Source organism: Hyla sarda, chromosome 10 (genome assembly GCF_029499605.1).
Source record: "Hyla sarda isolate aHylSar1 chromosome 10, aHylSar1.hap1, whole genome shotgun sequence".
NCBI lineage: Eukaryota > Metazoa > Chordata > Amphibia > Anura > Hylidae > Hyla > Hyla sarda.
In genome coordinates this window covers 21,115,302-21,135,615 of record NC_079198.1, presented here as the reverse complement: position 1 = coordinate 21,135,615, position 20,314 = coordinate 21,115,302, and the positions used below count along the sequence as shown (strand labels likewise).

Sequence of the window (20,314 nt, the reverse complement as noted above, 5' to 3'; positions counted from 1 at the left end):
TACTCCGGTGGAAAACGTTTTTTTTTTTTTTTTGCCCGGTATTAGCTGCGGGTTCCGGCCATTAACGGCTGCCGGGACAGACCCGATATGACGCGAGGTCACCGCGGGACCCCGCGTTATATCGCTGGAGACAGTGCAGGACGTAAATATACGTCCTGTGTCGTTAAGGAGTTAATATGTAAACAAAAAATGCGCAATAGTAAATTAGTGTGTAAATAATTTTTCTTTCTACGGTACACGAGCACGTAGAGAACATCGGACGTATTCTATCGAAAAAGACACAAAAAAAGACGCAGTGAAAGTCGATGCGCAAATTTTGGGGGTAAAAGGGGTAAACTCAATGATAAATGTCCCCCTTGGTCTCTACCTTGCTGCTCTTTTATGACTCTATTGTTTGCTCTGTCTTCTTTAAAGCGAAACTGACATCAACATTTACGAAAAGGCGTGGCGGGGAAGGGGGGGGGGTCTGCAACGCCACGCCTCTTTTTAACAATGTTACAGCATCTCAGCCGTGTGAGCAATATACAGCTCCTCCGTGCATGCGCCATCTACGACCATTACATAGCTCGGCAGGGAGTGAGCAAACTCCCTGCCCCTATTGGTCGGAGACCATGAGGCGCTGTATATGATGCTGATGCTGTACTGTTGTTCAAGAGAGGTGTGGCATTGTGGACCCCCAGTCACTCCTCTCCTAACTGTGCATAACTCTGAATAAAAGCAGTTTTTACAGTCATAAAGCCAACGATTACACAATAAAAGGTATATCTCCATTACTTTGCCACACAGTGTTTACATGCTGTGAATAGCTTTAGGGGGTAAATATTGGTAACAGTTTCACTTTACGGGAGTCTAGGGAGTCTAGAACATCCCCCCCCCCTTCTCCCATCCTTATCTCTGCTAATTTAGTCAGGGCTCAGCTTCCAGCGGACTGTCAATCAAACAGATATAGGAGGGGGAGACGTTTCAGCATTAGAATTTTCCCACATTATGGAAGCACAGACAGATATATGAAATGTTCCATGTGTCTCTATCTAACAGCTATGTAACAGATGGAACAGGAATTGCAGCTGACTATAATTATAGAAAAGTTTGGCTGCATATATTGAAGCTAAAGGTGTCACCACCAGGTATTACTTTTTACGTAAATATAATGAGTGTGCGATTAAAGGGGTACTCCGCCCCTAGTCATCTTATCCCCTATCCAAAGGATAAGGGATAAGATGTCTGATTGTGGGGGTCCTGCCGCTGGGACCCCGCAATCTCTGTTCAGCACCAGGTGTTCATTTAGAACTCTGGCTGCTGGTGACAGGGGTCGTGACGTCACATCCACTCCCCTTCGTGATGTCATGCCATGCCCCCTGAATGCAAGACTGGTGATTACATGGCCCTGTTACAATAATGGGTGCAGCTGTGCTGGAATGAAACAGATGGCACTGTAGGACAAGTGATGGTGAGTGTGCATGGTATGGTTTCTTTTTAAAGGGGTACTCCACCCCTAGACATCTTATCACTTATCCAAAGGATAGGGGATAAGATGTCTGATTGCGTGGTCCTGCCACTGGGGACCCCCGCGATCTCCTTGCTGCACCCGGTGTTCGTTTAGAGCATCGAGTGCAGCACCGGAGGCTCATGACATCACGGTCACGCCCCGCTCGCGACATCACGGCCATGCCCCCTCAATGCAAGTCTATGGGAGGGGGCATGATGGCCATCACGTCCCCTCCCATAGACTTGCATTGAGGGGGAGTGGTGTGATGTCAGGAGTGGTGTGGCCGTGACATCATGACCCCTGACGCCCACACCCAGCGTTCAGAACAAAATGTTCAGAGCGCTGGGGCAGCGGAGTACCCCTTTAAGTTTGCTCCTTAAGTCCATGTTCACACAACGTTATTTGTGCGCAACGTAAGGAAAACATATGTGAACATTTCACACATTTGAAGAATCCGGCGGGCACTAGGATATTCTGCCGTGTGTACATAAGGAGTTATTACAGCACTGGAACTGAACAGTAGTGGTCACTTTTCCTTCGAGTGAGTGGACCAGCGCTTGAGCAAGCACGCTACCACTTCATTCAGCCACTATGGCACTACCAAAGACAACCGTGTACACCTGTCAGCTATTTCGGCAGTCCCATAGCGATTAAATGAAGTAGGAGCATGCATTGTTGACCTCTGCTATATTTACTTGGGGGACGTGGGACCCCCCATTCCCCCATCCCAGTGGTCGGACCCCCCACTGATCAGATACTTATTACCTATGCTCTGGACAGGTGGTAAGTTATAATCTTAGGATATATCCTTTAAATATATTTAGTAATAATTCCTCCATTGTTTCATGTGGCCGCTCGGGTTCTCTCTTAGAATCGTAGATACATATTGGAAACGTCTGTAAGGGAGTGAATACTTTCTCACATTATACATACTGTTTTGCTTAGTAAAAAGCAATGTGCTCTACCGCACTCAATAATTGCACCACATTGTGATATTCTATTTAAGTGCTGACATATTTCCCATTAAATGGTAATGACCTTTGGTACCAGCTGAGTCTATTTGTCCAGGAAAGGTTGGAATCCTGAACATATGTAGCTGCTTTCAGACAAGACAGATTTATTGAATCCTCTGTGATTCCGTCTTGGCAGCTGACATCTTATTGTGCGGCTGTAGCTTCTGTTTCTGGCTTCAGTGTGCAGTGAAACCTCTTCTGATTTTATTCTTAATGAAACAGTTCCTTTATTCCGGCTTGTTTGAAGCCTCCCATGTTTAATCTATGTGAGCATTGTGTAAGACATCTGCTGGAAGCATCAGAGCAAAGAGCCTATTGCACTTCTTCACGCTCCATAACTGAGCTTATTTGTCAGAAATCTAATAAGATGGAAAGTTCACTCATATTAAAGTGGACATGTGGGCAACCCCCCAAAATTGAGATTTCACTGTCAATAAATAGATTAGGGTGCCCTGATCACACACCTTTTTACAGTTTCTTGATATGCCCTTCCGTTCCTGAGATATGTGGGTTTTGAGTTGGTCTGACAATTCAGGAAATCAGTCAGATAAGCGTGGACTTAATATTAGAAGTGACTGTCAGGTGATGGGCAGGATTATACAGGGAGTGTGAATGATTTAAATTGAGGGGAGTATATGCCTAATACACACCCCCTGACTATATAATCCCACCCATCACCTAATACCAACACCCATTATTAAAACTAAGGTCACACCCATCTGACTGATCCCCTGAATCGTCAGATGAACTTTAAACCCTCATATCTCGAGAATGAAAGGGCCTATCAAGAAACTGTAAAATGGTGTGGGATCAGGCACCCTAAGCTGTTTAAAGATAATGCTATCTAATTTTTCTGGGTTGGCCACTGGTCCTCTTTAAAGGGGTGGTTCCATCTTCTCATAGTGAAAATGGACATCACAGGGTCTATTGTTCTTGATCACCTTTGGGCCAATGCACAATAAAGAAGTTCCAGCCAGGTGGACACTGCGGCCCTGCCTGAATCAGTCTGCATTAGGATCACTCGGATATGAGCTATGTTCATTCTTTTGGAGGAATCCTGAACTGGAATTTCAGCTGTGTGCACAGTGCAGCAGAATCCCATTGAAAACAATGGAAGGCTGCTGCGCTGGAATTTCTACTCTCGGAAAATTATTTAGTGTGATGGAACCTCAGAGTAGAGAGCCATTCTGGAGGACTTGTGACCACACATTTGCATGGGCACTATAATAAGCCTGGACGCCATGGCACCTTTTGTTCATGCAATTGTTGCCCCTCTAAGAAAACATGGTGTTGCATTGTGAACCACAATTATACCGTGATTGTTATGTGGTCAAGGATGAATCCCTGGGATTATGTAAAATTTCCTTTGCAGCAGCATAGCATGGAAAATGTATGGCCACCCATGGTAGATTAGCTTGTTCATGGTGCATTGTGTAGAGGTATGTGGATACTTGTAAAGTATTGGTCGAGCCTTGTGAAGGCTCAGCAAAGCACTAATCTCTTTGGGAAAAAATGCTGGATCGGGCATCGGCCTTAAAGGGGTACTCTGGTGCCAGAAAGTTAAACAGATTTATAAATGACTTCTTCCAGTACTTATCAGCTGCTGTATGCTCCACAGGAAGTTCTTTTCTTTTTGAATTTATTTCCTGTCTGACCACATTGCTCTCAGCTGACACCTCTGAGCAGAGCAGGATAGGTTTGCTATGGGGATTTGCTCCTGCTCTGGACAGTTCCTGACATGGTCAGAGGTGTCAGCAGAGAGCACTGTGGTCAGACAGAAAATAAATTCAAAAAGAAAAAAACTTCTTGTGAAGCATACAGCAGCTGATAAGTACTAGAAGGATTAAGATTTTTAAATAGAAGTAATTTACATATCTGTATAACTTTCTGACACCAGTTGATTAAAAAAAAAAATGTCCCCCCATTCGGAGCACCCTTTTAAGTGTGGTGTTTGGGGCTCAAGCTTAGAGTGTCGAGAATACTGCCACTCTCCTTAGTAGTGACAGTAGATTTACCCATGTGACTATACAGATCACATACCCCAGATTTATGGCATAACACTTTTATAGCTATTCTCCTTTCAACAGAAATCTTGACAGCTTTGATTGGTTAGATAACAGTCCCTGGCACTTACCTGCACAGTAAAAGTTCATACAGTCTATTAAGTTTCATGAACAATTTTTGCGCTTTCACAGGTAAGCAAAAATATTTGACATCTCTTTATATTCGCCTTGTACTTTGCAGTACATTAGTTGTGAAGAGGTCAATTTATTTGCTATCCAAATGATAAATCTTTTGCTTTGTAGTTATGCTTGCCTTTAGTTACATAGTGTCCCTTGGAGTGGCTTGTAGCCTTGTATTTTTATAAAACACTCCATTTCAGGAATAAAAGATATTAACCTCGGCACCGCTGAACGAGGAAACACTTTATACTGCTTTTTGCTCCCCTTACCGATGTAATAATAGATTTACCAGCCACTCTGGCACTGCTTGTCTTTCTTTTGTGAGTAGTCCTTAGAAGTTCTTTTTGCAATAGAGAAGGTTTTTGAATTAGGGGGAGATGGAGTCTTCTTTAGGAAGTGGTTATGGATCGTATCAACTGATGGCTAGGTTGTATTGGTTGGAGGAACTCTTTAAAGGAGTTTCTCCAACCAAGACAACCAAGATCCATAGATGATAGTTGGCCGTACACTAAAGACGTCTGTTGACTGACCACTATTCATCCCAACTCACCAATATACACACACACTCTTGGCTCTTTATTAAGAAGAGGTAGACAAGTTTTGACTAAACTCCTCTATAGGCAACAAGGAATCAGGGACGTTAAAAGGTTACTCTGCTCCCCAGCGTCCGGAACATTGAGTTCCAAATGCTTAGATCGGGCTTCCGTGTTCACGTCCGCCCCCTTGTGTGTCACGGCCTTCCCCCTCAATGAAAGTCATACATTTGCATTGAGGGGACGGGACGTGACGTCACATGACGGGGCGTGACGACACGAGGGAGTGGGAGCGTAAACATGGAAGCCCGCACTCAGCGTTCGGAACTCAATATTCCGGACGATGGGTAGCGGAGTAACCCTTTAAAATCGAACATTCCTAATCTTATAGCCAACACCTGCTATAAAATTTCCATACACATTAGATTGGCCAACCCAGTCAAAATCAGTGGGCTGACATTTATTTAATGTGTATTAGCATCTCCATGTAAAAAAAATAATAATACGGTATTTAGAACATTTCCTGTCCCTTACTAATGAAAGTAGAGTTCATAGATGGCAGACCCAATTTCCAGATCCTCATCTGTTATCAAAAGAGGAGAATGGCTACATCAATGTATCCCTTGCTCTGAGAACCCAGTTTGCACTTGCATTACAAAGAGAGCCCATTACATAGTAACCTAGTTTATAAGGTTAACAACTTAGGGACCACGGGTTTTTCCATTTTTGCACTTTCCTCATCACCCTCTAAAAATCATAACGCTTTTAATTTTGCACCTACAGACTCATATGATGGCTTATCTTTTGCGCCACCAATTGTACTTTGTAATGACTTCAATCATTTCACCACAAAATTTACGGCAACCCCCCAAAAAAAAATATTTATGGGGTAAAATTTGAAAGAAATGCCATTTTGTAACTTTTGCAGTGCACTTTTTTGGGGTAAATTGACACCACATCTTTATTCTGTAGGTCCATAGGGTTACAAGGATACCTAATTTATATAAGAATTTCTTTATTTCACTACTAAAATTATAACTACATACACCAAAATTTGTATGTTTAAAATTGTCCTCTTCTGACCCCTATAACTTTTTTTTTCTGTATACTGGGTCAGCTTTGGCGTGGGCTCCCGACTCGAGCCAGCGCCATACCACGTTAATGGCACAAGGAGGTGCATACACGTCCTTGGTCGTTAACCAGTTAAAAAAAAACAAGAGTCCATCAAGTTCAACCTAAAACCTTACTGTGTTGATCCAGAGGAAAGGCAAAACCCCCTATAAGGCTTATGCTAATTGCTACATGACAGAGGAAAAATTCCTTCCCGACCCCAATATGGCATCTGAATAAATCCCTGGATCAACGTTCTATCCACATAAATCTACTATCCATAACCTGTAATGTTATTACTCTTTAGAAAGACATCCAGGCCCTCCTTGAACTTGTTTATTGAGTCAGACATCACAACATCATGCGGCAGAGAGTTCCATAGTCTCACTGCTCTTACAGTAAAGAATCTCTGTCTGTGATGATGGTGAAACCTTCTTTCCTCTAGACGTAGAGGATGCCCCCTTGTCCTGTTACCGGCCTATGTATAAAAAGATCACTAGAAAGATCTCTATACTGTCCATTCATATATTTGTATTTTGTGATCAGTTCGTCCCTAAGACATCTTTTCTCCAGACTAAATAACCCCAAGCTTAATAACCTGTCTTGGTCCTGTAATTCTCCCATACCATCAAGTATCTTTGTCACCTCCTCTATGCCCTTTCCAGTTCAGTCATGTCCTTCTTATATACAGGGGCCCCAAACTGGACTTCAATTTACATGGACAAAGTGTAATTCCTCATATCTCCTGTAGTGGCACTGTAGGGAAATTAAACACTTGCTTTCAGATTCCCCAACAGATTACAAATGATCTTTGGGGGTCCTGGTGACATGGTACCATGGGATTACCATGGGAGTGGCCCCTAAATGGTACTGTCCAAAGTGAACTACTCCTTTAAGGAGGCTCACCTCTTTTATAATATGCTTAAGAGACAGGTAAAAATACACCTTTGTTCCTTCCATCAGTTTCACGACATGTGCATAAATAAATGTAAGGATTTTTGCATGAAATCGTAAAGGAATGCACATCGTTTTTAATCATTTAGAAGATTTTCTCAGCTGGTTTCTAGGCCTCGGTCTCGTATCTATCAGTCATCAGATGATGGCCCCTTTCCTGGCTCATTCTACATTCCATTATTGCTCTTTATTGCTCAACACTGAATGAAGCTTTTAGTTTATGACCCCCAGATCCTTTAACATTAATGATCTCTACTTAATTTTATTATCAATATAAAATAATGTTTGATGTTTTCTCCATTTTATAAACATTGGGAATGAATCTTGCGCTGACAGTGAAGCATGACATGTACTGTGCATTAATATATCCTTTAACTATCTACAGGGCTGACTATTCCTTAGACCTATCATCCTAACTCTGTAATTCCATGTGTTACCATCCAGTTATTTTCCCCTGGTTCTATTCTGTATGCATTTCTCCCTTACAGCCCAGTAGTAATTAGCTTTTTATCTGTCCATTGGAAATTAGACAATTAAAGCTGGTAAGGATACAGAGCACTATAGAGACACTTAATCCCTCCAACCCCTCCATGTGCGCACCTCTGGAAGACCATAAGCTATCATCATTTCTTATCTCTCCCATCTATACCCATAGCCACATTCCACCACCTCAAAGCACCAATTCTCAGAAACTTTATCTTGAAATGAGCAATAGCAACATCAAGACAATGGAGGGGGGGAGGGGGGGGGGGACATTGACCTAAATAGGCACTGTTAGATTAAAAAAACTTTTTATATGTTGCACATCTTGGCAAACCTACAATCTTTCTAATATATTTCATAATAACATTATATTTCCTTTTTATAGAAACCGTGGCTTATATAAAAATAGAATTTTTTTTTAAAAAAAAGCATACTTTCCAGAACATAATCCTGTCCAAGCTGAAGCACAGCCTGGGACAAAGTCCAGTAAGTGAGGGTGGGACTAGCACTCCTCTGTGCTTACTCCTGTCCTATCAGACTGCAGAATGAAAAGGGGGAGGGGGTTACAGAGCAGCTTGCAATGATTGAATGAAGAGTCCCAGCACAGCACAAAAGACTCAGGCAGGGAAATGAGTCATGCAAAGTGAGGGCAACCCCCCCCCCCCCTCAAAGCACAAAATTACAAACCAAGTAAGCAGCAAGAGAAAGAAGGTATTTGTGAGGGAAATATAAGTGCTAGACACATAAAAATATATGTACATGATCAGGATTAGGTACTTTGTAACATATAACTTTTTTTGTGGGATATGACAGAAATGCTTTAATCCAAACTATGCTTGAGTAATTATTATTATTATTATTTATATGGCACCAACATATTTGGTGGCAGAGGCTTAAAGGAGTACTCCAGTGGTGACTCCGTGGTTTACAACTTATCCCCTATCTTAAGGATAGGGGATAAGTTTGAGATCGCGGGGGGTCCGACCCCTGGGGCCCCCCGCGATCTCCTGTACGGAACCCCGACAGCCCGCGGGAAGGGGGAGTGTCGACCTCCGCACGAAGCGGCGGCCGACATGCCCCCTCAATACAACTCTATGGCAGAGCCGAAGCGCTGCCTTCGGCAATCTCCGGCTCTGCCATTGAGATGTATTGAGGGGGCGTGTCGGCCGCCGCCTCGTGCGGGGGTCGACACCGGCTATCTCGGCGGAGAGCCGGGGCCCCGTACAGAGAGATCGCTGGGGGCCCCAGCGGTCGGACCCCCCGCGATCTCAAACTTATCCCCTATCCTTAGGATAGGGGATAAGTTTTTCACCACTGGACTACCCCTTTAACTATATAGGTAGCAGTCGCACCAGGGCCCTGGTGCCTCAGGGGGCCCCAAAGCCCCATTAGAGACCAGTAATATAATTGCCATATGGGGCCCTGTTGCAGATTTTGTATTGTGGCCGAGAAGCTACAAGCTACGCCTCTGTTTGGTAGTGCATGTACTGTATATCACTCAAATCGGTTCCTATCAGTATGTTTTTGGAGTGCGGGAGGAGACTAGAGTACCTTGAGTAATCCACACAAACAGATTTTGCAGATTTTGACCTTGGTGGGATTTAAACCTAGAACCCCAGTGCTACAACAGTGCTTACCACTGAGCCATCATAAAATGCATAGTAACTCGCAATCTCAAAAGTTTTGACATATCTTTTGGTTGTCTGTGTGTCGATTTGAGCCATAATATATGCCAATTTCTTGAATACATTATGGTAAATCTGTCAGTCTGCAGGAGGGAATGCACACTGTTTCTAATCCCTACCATTGCTAATGAAAACCTAAACATTAAAGGGGTACTCCACCCCTAGACATCTTATCCCCTATCCAAAGATTGTGACGTCACAACTCCACCCCCGTGTGACGTCACGTCCTGCCCTGCCCCCTCAATGCAAGTCTATGGGAGGGGGCGTGACAGTCGTCACGCCCCCTCCCATAGACTTGCATTGAGGGGGCGGGGCGTGACATCACACGGGGGCGGAGTTGTGACGTCACGATCTTCCATTCCCGTGGTCGGAAGCCAGAACCTCCAGTGCTGCCGGAAGCAGATAGAGGTGGGTGCTGCATGCTATATTGCGGGGGTCTCCAGTGGTGGGACCCCTGCGATCAGACATCCTATCCCCTATTCTTTGGATAGGGGATGAGATGTCTAGGGATGGAGTACCCCTTTAAAAGGAACCTGCCATCACTTTCATGCTGCCTAAACCATGAGTCATTGAGACGGGCCCCAGCGGCTTTTCACAGCCCCACCAGACTTGATTGATAGATCTCTTCCTGTTTGAGTATATGCAGAGATCTATCAATCAAGGTCAGCGCGAGCCTCAATGACTTGGAGTTCAGGCAGCATGAAAGTGATGATAGATTCCTTTTTTAGGAATACAAAAACTGGAAAGCAGCCAATGGGCTACATGTCTGTCTTTCCCTAAAGGGTAGGGATTAAAAGATAAACAACCCTCTTACATAGATGTCATGGCAGCACGAACCAACACTGAGATAGAGGGAGTATTCAGCTTTTGATCTATGGCTTATTTACCTTTTTGTTTCTTGCAAATATTCTTCTTATTGTAGGCTAATAAAGAATGTAGAATGTATCCTTGCAGCATGGAATTAGAATCAGAGAGTAACTCCATACGGGTGTGGACCCACTGTGCCACAAGTGGCAGCCGGCCAGGCAGGCAGAATGGGGCGAACAGACACATAAAGATAGCGCCAGACGCAGCAGAGCTGATTAGGATGTTTATTAACAGAGCAGGTACAGAGTCCAAGGAATGGGGCTAAGACAACGTCCAGAATATAGGCAGGATCAGCAACGCAGAACAAACCAGACAGACAGGATCAGGAACACAGGCTCAGGGACCTTAGCAGTTCAGGATACACAACCTTGCTGAGGCATCAGGCAAGGGACGTTTATATAGGAAGTGCCAGGAAGGGATAGGAGGAGGATCCATTAGGGAATGCACGTTAGCTCTATAAAACTCAGCCAGGGCCCCTAGTGGACATAGCGGAAACTGCAGAAACAAACACACCAGAGCAGGAAGACTAGGGAATACAGCAGAGACACAGCACAGAGAATGTCACCCCAAACGGGTAAGAACCAATCATGGGAAGATCCAGGGTGGGGGCAACAGGGCAATTGCCCCCCCGAGGGCCACTATACTCTGTGTAATAATGTATAGTATTTCACATGCCGACATTCCCCTGTGTAATTATAACCTGATAGTGCCCCTCCCGAGACTAGACTCTGGATCTGCCACTGGAACCAGGACACATGGTATGCTGGTAGGTGCCAACCAGCAGCGTTACACAGCGTAGGAATAGCAACAGAGGGTGCATATGGCCTGTATGGATGAAGGCCTAGCAATGACTAAAGCACATGTGTCTCTGGAAAAGGCCAGACCTTCAACTAACTAGAACAGATTCCCCAGCAGAGGAGGGTTGAATAGCCTACAGTATTGGAAAGGAGCTGACATGTGACCAAATCCTTATTCAGTTGTACAATGAAAGGCAAGACATGTGAGAAATGTTAACCCTCTGCACTCTGGTAACCTCAGTGTAAGCTTTAGATTTAAGTGTAAGGCAGAAACACAGTTACTTCAGTATCTGAGACAGGTGTCCTCAGAGAGCAAGTGGACAGAAAAGAACAACTCAACTTCAGCAGCTCTTAAGTACTGAAAGGATTAAGATTTTTTAATAGAAGTAATTTACAAATCTGTTTAACTTTCTGGAGCCAGTTGATTTGAGGGGCTGAGACTTAGCCTCATTTGAGTTGGCAGTGGTGCTGATCTGTGCCAAGTTGATGCCCAATGCTTTACAACAGTGATCTCAAACTGTGGCCCTCCAGATGTTGCAAAACTTCAACTCCCAGCATGCCCGGACAGTTTTGCAACATCTGGAAGGCCACAGTTTATGACCACCGCTTTACACAGACAAACCATTATGTTTGAATGGGCACAGTATAATTGCTTAGCTTAGCCTGCGGAGGCACTGCAGTGAAATTAAATACTTCCTTCTGCTGATATATATATATATATATATATATATATATATATATATATATATTTATATATATATATACAGTACAGACCAAAAGTTTGGAAACACCTTCTCATTCAGAGTTTTCTTTATTTTCATGACTATGAAAATTGTAGATTCACACTGAAGGCATCAAAACTATGAATTAACACATGTGGAATTATAGACATAACAAAAAAGTGTGAAACAACTGAAAATATGTCATATTCTAGGTTCTTCAAAGTAGCCACCTTTTGCTTTGATTACTGCTTTGCACACTCTTGGCATTCTCTTGTTGAGCTTCAAGAGGTAGTCACCTGAAATGGTTTTCACTTCACAGGTGTGCTGGTGTGGAGGAGGAGGTGTTATGGTGTGGAGGAGGAGGTGTGCTGGTGTGGAGGAGGAGGTGTTATGGTGTGGAGGAGGAGGTGTGCTGGTGTGGAGGAGGAGGTGTGATGGTGTGATGGTGCTTTGCTGGTGTCACTGTTGGGGATTTATTCAGAATTGAAGGCATACTGAACCAGTATGGCTACCACAGCATCTTGCAGCGGCTGCTATTCCATCCGGTTTGCGTTTAGTTGGACCATTATTTATTTTTCAACAGGACAATGACCCCAAACACCTCCAGGCTGTGTAAGGGCTATTTGACCAAGAAGGAGAGTGATGGGGTGCTGCACCAGATGACCTGGCCTCCACAGTCACCAGACCTGAACCCAATCAAGATGGTTTGGGGTGAGCTGGACAGCAGAGTGAAGGCAAAAAGGGCCAACAAGTGCTAAGCATCTCTGGGAACTCCTTCAAGACTGTTGGAAGACCATTTCAGGTGACTACCTCTTCAAGCTCATCAAGAGAATGCCAAGAGTGTGCAAAGCAGGAATCAAAGCAAAAGGTGACTAGAACCTAGAATATGACATATTTTCAGTTGTTTCAGACTTTTTTTGTTATGTATATAATTCCACATGTGTTAATTCATAGTTTTGATGCCTTCAGTGTGAATCTACAATTTTCATAGTCATGAAAATAAAGAAAACATGAATGAGAAGGTGTGCCCAAACTTTTGGTCTGTATTGTATATGTATAAATATATATATATATATATATATATATATATATGTGTGTGTGTGTGTGTGTGTGTGTGTGTGTATATATATATATATATATATATATATATATATATTAATTTTTTCCTAGATAACCCCTTTAAGGTATTGGCTCCAAAGTCCCCTTTAAATGGAGTGGTCATTTGTGTAAATCTGGTGGACCAGTCCATCTTCTTTGTAGTTATGTCTCTGCTTTGCAGTAAATACTTTACATCTGAGCATCTTGTTGTTATATGAACTTTATCATATGTATAAAGATTATTTTATGCAGGTTATGCTACGGCATGGATGACTGCACTACCCCAAACACTTCTGCCTATCCAAACTGTCTGTCTGGAAATCATCGGCTTAGTACACTGAACCTCCGGAGCTTGTTTCTGTTCTCACTAAGGAAGGTCAGCTAATGAATCGTCCCCTGTGAGCTCGCGGCACAATCCGCCGCAATCAATCATACACCCCGCCTGAAACCCTGGTCTCCATTCCCACACAGCCTTGCTGCTACTTTATTTGTATTAAGATCTTCTGTTTGTGTTTGTTTTAAATGCCACTTTGTCTCATGGGGTTCGATATGGCATTTTACCACGGGGATCGACTAACCTGTGTCGTACTGAGCGTCGTCTAACTGGAATGTTTACAAGGAATTGGAAATTGCTGGTAGATAGATAAACACGCTGCTTGCAGATATGGAAGAACATTCGTAGCTCATCGATCATTTTCTTATTCTTTACATAAAATTCTGTGCAGATTAATTCATTACCATAATTTCATAGCAGAGCTCGGATTTTCTGATACTGAGCCCTAAATCTCCTGCTTCCCTTCCCATAACCATTGCGCTAAATGATAACATTCCATCTATCTGCAGCCACCACTAGGTGGAGCAATTACTTTAGAAGTATTTATTAGTGAGTTCTATTGAAGGTGTATAAATCTGTCTTCAGATCTATAAAGGCTTTTGATATGAAAAGCATATGCTGAAATAAATCAGCATAGTATTTCAGGCCTATTAAAGGGGTACTCCACTGGTCAGCGTTCAGAAGTCAATGTTCCTTACGCTGTTTTCGCGCTTTGGGTGTTGGTCACGCCCCTTGTGACATCACAACCATGCCCCCTCAATGCAAGTCTATGGGAGGGGGCGTGACGGCCACTGGAGAAGTCTCTGAACTATGTTGTAGTGAATGGGATGGCATTTACTGTATATAGCAGATTACCACAGACATCAAGCGCTGATTCTGACAAAAGCTGGTGTAAGCGGAATCCGCCCAGAATTTCTGTAGTGTAAACGTGGCCTTAGATGGATCAAAAATCTTGAACTTCAGGATGCCTGGGTATAGAGAGCTTTTAAAGCGTACCTGTCATATCAGAAAACAATAATGTTTTATTATGTTACTCAGTAGGACATGCAGATGCTTTACATGTCTTTTTTTTGTGTCTAGCTTCTGTATTTTGCTCACAAATCCCTCTGTTCTGCTGCTCATTTATTTTGACATCCACTGCTCAGAAAGAAGTGTGTCTGAGGCAAACACTGAGCCTGCCCTCACTCACCATGCATTCACTTCTTCCATAAGTCTGCTGTTCTGGATCTCTTAATCCAATGCAGGCTGCTCTGTAACCTGCTCTGTGTTCAGACAGGAAAGGAGTGGGCACATAGGAGTGCTAGTCCTGCCCTTACTTATTGGACTTTGTCCCAGCCTGTGCCTCAGCTTGGACAAAGATAATGCTGCAGCCTGATAGGACCATGTTCTGGATGTTTGGAGTCTGCTGTGCTGTGCTGGGTTTCCTCCAATCACTGCAGGCCGCTCTGTAACCCCCTCATCTCTGTTTTTCTGCTGCAGTCTGATAGGACAGGAGTGAGCACAGAGGAGTGCTAGTCCCGCCCTCACTTCCTGGACTTTGTCCCTGCCTGTGCTTCAGCTTGGACATAGATGCTGCTGCAGCCGGACAGGATTATGTTCTGGATGGTATGGGGACCCCTATTGGTGTTATTTTTTATAAGCAATGATTTCTATAAAATGGAAATAAAATGTTCTTATGAAGTATATTAGAAATGTTAATGTTTTGTCAAGATGTACAACGTATAAAAAGTTTTTGAATCTGACAGTGCCCATTTAAGCCAAACACAGATGTGGATATGATAGTAGCCATCTTTGGCTAAAACACAAAAATTTGCATTGCAAAACGCGAGTTTGACCAAAACCCTCTTAAAGGGGTACTCCGCCCCTGGCATCTTATCCCCTATCCAAAGGATAAGGGATAAGATGTTAGATCGCCGCGGTCCCGCTGCTGGGGACTCCGGGGATCGCCGCTGCGGCACCACGCCTTCATTACTGCACAGAGCGAGTTCGCTCTGTGCGTAATGACGGGCGATACAGGGGACGGAGCAGCATGAAGTCATGGCTCCGCCCCTCATGACATCACAGCCCGTCCCCTTAATGCAAGTCTATGGCAGGGGGCGTGACGACCGCCACGCCCCCTCCCATAGACTTGTATTGACGGGGCGGGCCGTGACATCACGAGGGGCGGAGCCGTGACGTAACGATGCTCCGGCCCCTGTATTGCCCGTCATTACGTGCAGAGCGATCTCGCTCTGCGCAGTAATGATATCGGGGTGCTGCAGCAGCGGGACCCCAGCGATCTGACATCTTATCTCCTATCCTTTGGATAGGGGATAAGATGTCTAGGGGCGGAGTACCCCTTTAAAAAAGTGGGAAAAAAATCTGCAGCAACTCATATCTGGCCAGCGTTCGAAAGTAAATGTTTCAAATGCTGTTTTTGCGCTGTGGATGTCGGCCACGCCCCTTGTGACATCATTGCCATGCCCCCTCAATGCAAGTCTATGGGAGGGGGCGTGACGGCCACTGGAGAATTCCCCGAACTATGCTGTAGTGAATGGTAAACGTGGCCTTAGACGGATCAAAAATCTTGAACTTCAGGATGCCTGGGTATAGAGAACTTTTAAAGCGTACCTGTCATATCAGAAAACAATAATGTTTTATTATGTTACTCAGTAGGACATGCAGATGTCTTTTTTTTGTGTCTAGCTTCTGTATTTTGCTCACAAATCTCTCTGTTCTGCTGTTCACTTATTCTGACATCCACTGCTCAGAAAGGGGTGTGTCTGAGGCAAACACTGAGCCCGCCCTCACTCACGATGCATTCACTTCTTCCATAAGTCTGCTGTTCTGGGTCTCTTAACCCTCTGTAACCCTCTCCTCTCTGTGTTCGGACAGGAAAGGAGTGGGCACATAGGAGTGCTAGTCCCGCCCTCACTTACTGGACTTTGTCCCAGCCTGTGCTTCAGCTTGGAAAAAGATAATGCTGCACCCTGATAGGACCATGTTCTGGATGGTATGGGGACCCCTAGTGGTCTTTTTTTTTTTTTAATGATTTCTATAAAAAGGAAATATAATTTTGTTATGTTTTTTTCCGAAAATTTATAGTGACAGTGCTCATTTACATAAGGTTCATGGAATTACTTCACATACCTAACCATATATGTACATACCCTGACCATACAGTTATATCCTAACCATAGAGCAGTGGTCTTCAACCTGCGGACCTCCAGGTGTTGCAAAACTACAACTCCCAGCATGCCCGGACAGCCGTTGGCTGTCCGGGCATGCTGGGAGTTGTAGTTTTGCAACATCTGGAGGTCCGCAGGTTGAAGACCACTGCCATAGAGGTATATGCATAAGGAATGATCATTGTCCCATTAACCCATGCTGAGCTGGAGCCATTGAAATCTAATTTGGTGACACAGAGGGAGCAGACTGTGGACTTTGTTCTTATGACCTATATGGGATAACAGTAGAAAACCCCTATAACCTCCATCCTACATGGCAGCTCCACTAAGCTGTATACCCCCCCCCCCCCCCTTTACCTTCTCTGCCACCTTCCCCCTACCCTGTTCATTCTCTCCGCCCCAGGTCTGCAAAGCATTTCCAGCACCATGGACAGTACATACTGCTCCGATAGACTTTTCTGCTCCAGTAATGGATATTTTGCCTTTGCTGGTAATATGAATGTTGCTTTTATGGCTATTATTATTATTATTATTATTTTTTTTATTCATTACTTACTATCAGGCCATGAATTGCTGCAGATTTGCCTCCAAGGGAAATTAAAATGACTGCAGCTTTTCTAATACTGTACACAGAAGTTGCTATAGCAACACAATATATTCCTTTCCTGAGATATTATTTGGAAATGAACACTTTTTCTTTAAACTGTATTTGCTTTTTTGAACAATTTTCTTTGCCTAATGCCAAACGTTGGCTACAGGGTATGTATTGGAGAGAGCTGTTACAAGGGAGGGTCAAAAGCCACAGAGGAACCATTTACATCAGATTTTAAGAAAAAAAATAATATTTAAAGGGGTATTCCAGGAAAAAATTTTTTTTATATATCAACTGGCTCCAGAAAGTTAAACAGATTTGTAAATTACTTCTATTAAAAAATCTTAATCCTTTCAGTACTTATGAGCTTTTGAAGTTAAGGTTGTTCTTTTCTGTCTAAGTGCTCTATGATGACACGTGTCTCGGGAAACACCCAGGTTAGAAGAGGTTTGCTATGGGGATTTGCTTCTAAACTGGGCGGTTCCCGAGACAGGTGTCATCAGAGAGCACTTAGACAGAAAAGAACAACCTTAACTTTAGAAGCTCATAAGTACTGAAAGGATTAAGATTTTTTAATAGAAGTAATTTACAAATCTGTTTAACTTTCTGGAGCCAGTTGATATATTAAAAAAAAAAGTTTTTTCCTGGATAATCCCTTTAAATGCTGGATTATAAAATTGTTTCACAAGCAGTTTTCATGTAGTTTTAAAGAGTACCTGTCATATCCCACAAAAAAAAAGGTATATGTTACTCAGTACCTAATCCTGATCATGTACATATCATTTTTATGTGTCTAGCATCTATATTTCTCTCACAAAATCTGTTGCTCACTTGTTTAGTCATTCTGTGCTCTGGAGGGGGCATTTCCTCACTCTGCATGATTTATCTTCCTCCCTGAGTCTGCTGTGCTGGGTTTTATCCAATCACTGCAGGCTGCTCTGTAACGCCCTCATCTCTGTTTTCCTGCTGCAGTCTGATAGGACAGGAGTGAGCACAGAGGAGTTCTAGTCCCACCCTCACTTCCTGGACTTTGTCCCTGCCTGTGCTTTAGCTGGGACAAAGATGCTGCTGCAGCCGGACAGAGCAGCAAATGTTTGCTATGGGGATTTTCTCCTGCTCTGGACAGTTCCTGATACAGGCATCAGGTGTCAGCAGAGAGCACTGTGGACAAGACAAAAAAGAAATTCAAAAATAACAGAATTTCCTCTGTAGCATACAGCTGCTAAAAAGTACTGGAAGGGTAAAGATTTTTTTAATATAAGTAATTTACAAATCTGTTTAACTTTCTGGCACCAGTTCATTAAAGGTTACCTCTCATCAAAAAAACTTTTGATATATTATAGATTAATGTATGCAGAATAACTTTACAATTGCATGTTATTAAAAAAATATGCTTCTTTCTATTTAATTTTCCACTTTGAAGAAATGACCACTAGGGGTCTCCCTACCAGTCCTGGCAGCAAGCATTTCAGACTCATGCTGGAGTCCTAAACACTACGAGCTGCCAGTCTGCTTTGTTCACAAAGGAGAACACTCAGAGCTGCCAACCTGCTTTGTTCACAGCCTGTTTGGCTGTGAACAAAGCAGGCTGGCAGCTCTGAGTGTTTAGGACTCCAGCATGAGTCAGAAATGCTTGCTGACAGGACTGATCGGGGAAAATACAATAGAAAGAAGCATATTTTTCATTAACATTCTATTGGAAAGTTATTCAACATTCATTAATCTAAAATATATCAAAAGTTTATTTGATGAGAGGTACCCTTTAAGAAAAAAAGTTTTCCACCGGAGTATCCCTTTAAGGAACCCCAATGTGTCAGCTCAGGGTATTGCAGAGCGGTTTATCTGATCAATATCCGTTCCTGGATTTGTCAGACATTGCATTTTTCCTGCAATGTCTGACAAATTTTGCTGAGGTTGGGGCTTTGAGCGGTGAACCCTCTGGATAAATTCCTCATTAATAAATTATGCTTTATTCCATTTATCATTAACATTGTGCAACCCCACAGAAAGAGGTCCCCAGGAGCTGAGGAATCAATGCACCATATGGGCGAGACACCGGCCTGTCATTCTCTCCATTCATACAGTATGTTCCGGTTCCGTCAGTGCGGCCTGTCTCTTCATTATTGACAGCCGAGGACTTCACATGTAGCAGATCTCAGCGCCATAATGCGACAGGGACTTCACTCCGGGCTGTGATTGTTCACGTTCTCATACCATATGTGCGGAATGATCTACATATGTGAATAATAATTGAACAACATTAATGAGACGAAGGCGGGTGATGTACACGGCTCTCCAGACTGGCCAGTATAATATTGTAATATTAGGAATTGTCTTTTCCGTTCTGAATGCTGCTCTAAAGAGGCTTATCCAGTCTGAAAGAAACATTTTTATATACAGGTAAACGTGGGCTACTGGGTATTCTATTTATCAAAAAGAATTTCAGGCACTCACAATTACGGTAGATGGTTCATTCCATTCATTCCGATCGTTCTGCCGTTTTCACAGCTTTAGAAGATGATACATAGGCAAAACATCCATACTAGCAGAGATCTTGGTGCACTAGTTGGGAGCCATCAGGGTCTGACGCGACGTTTCGGGGGAACGCCCCCTTAAGGGGGCGTTCCTCCGAAACGTCGCGTCAGACCCTGATGGCACCCAACTGGAGGGGCAAGCTGTGCATAACTAGCTTGCCCCCTGACTGGTGAGCAGTTAAGGGGTTAAGAAAAATACAGGCAAGTTTTTTTGCCCCCTCCCCCGCCTGTAAAATTTGTCAGTATGTCCCATGGGTGGGGGGGAAGGAGTGCACCAATCAGGGGTTTAATAGTTTCCCGAGCTTTCAGGGGCCCTCCCCTGGGTATTTATAGCTGTGGTGCCTCCCTTCCCCCCTCAATCTGCCCAGGACCCGGAGTTTTGCCCTCCCTCCCTCCCTTTTTTGTATCTCTGTTTGTTGTAAGTCACAGCTTGGCGGTAAGAAGACGGTGAAAGCGGGGTCAACCCGGGGTAGACCTCCACACAGGACGGTGTGGCAGCACCTCTCGGGTTGGTAAGAAGCCAATCGGTGTCTTTGTTACAGTTAAATTGTTATTTATAGAAGTAATTTGATAAATAAAGCTGTGGCCGGTCCCCACCCACGGAAAAGTTCAATTGTTATCGTGTCAGTTATTATTTAAAGGGGTATTCCAGGAAAAAACTTATATATATATATATATATATATATATATATATATATATATATGAACTGGCTCCAGAAAGTTAAACAGATTTGTAAATTACTTCTATTAAAA

At 43.5% G+C, this 20,314-nt stretch overlaps 1 protein-coding gene across 2 annotated transcripts in view; it reads left to right on the top strand.

Annotated features, from left to right (window-relative positions):
* The window catches only part of SHANK1 (SH3 and multiple ankyrin repeat domains 1), a 518,963-nt gene that overhangs the window by 137,653 nt on the left and 360,996 nt on the right, over nucleotides 1-20,314 (top strand). The gene's annotated exons all lie outside the window — the stretch shown is intronic.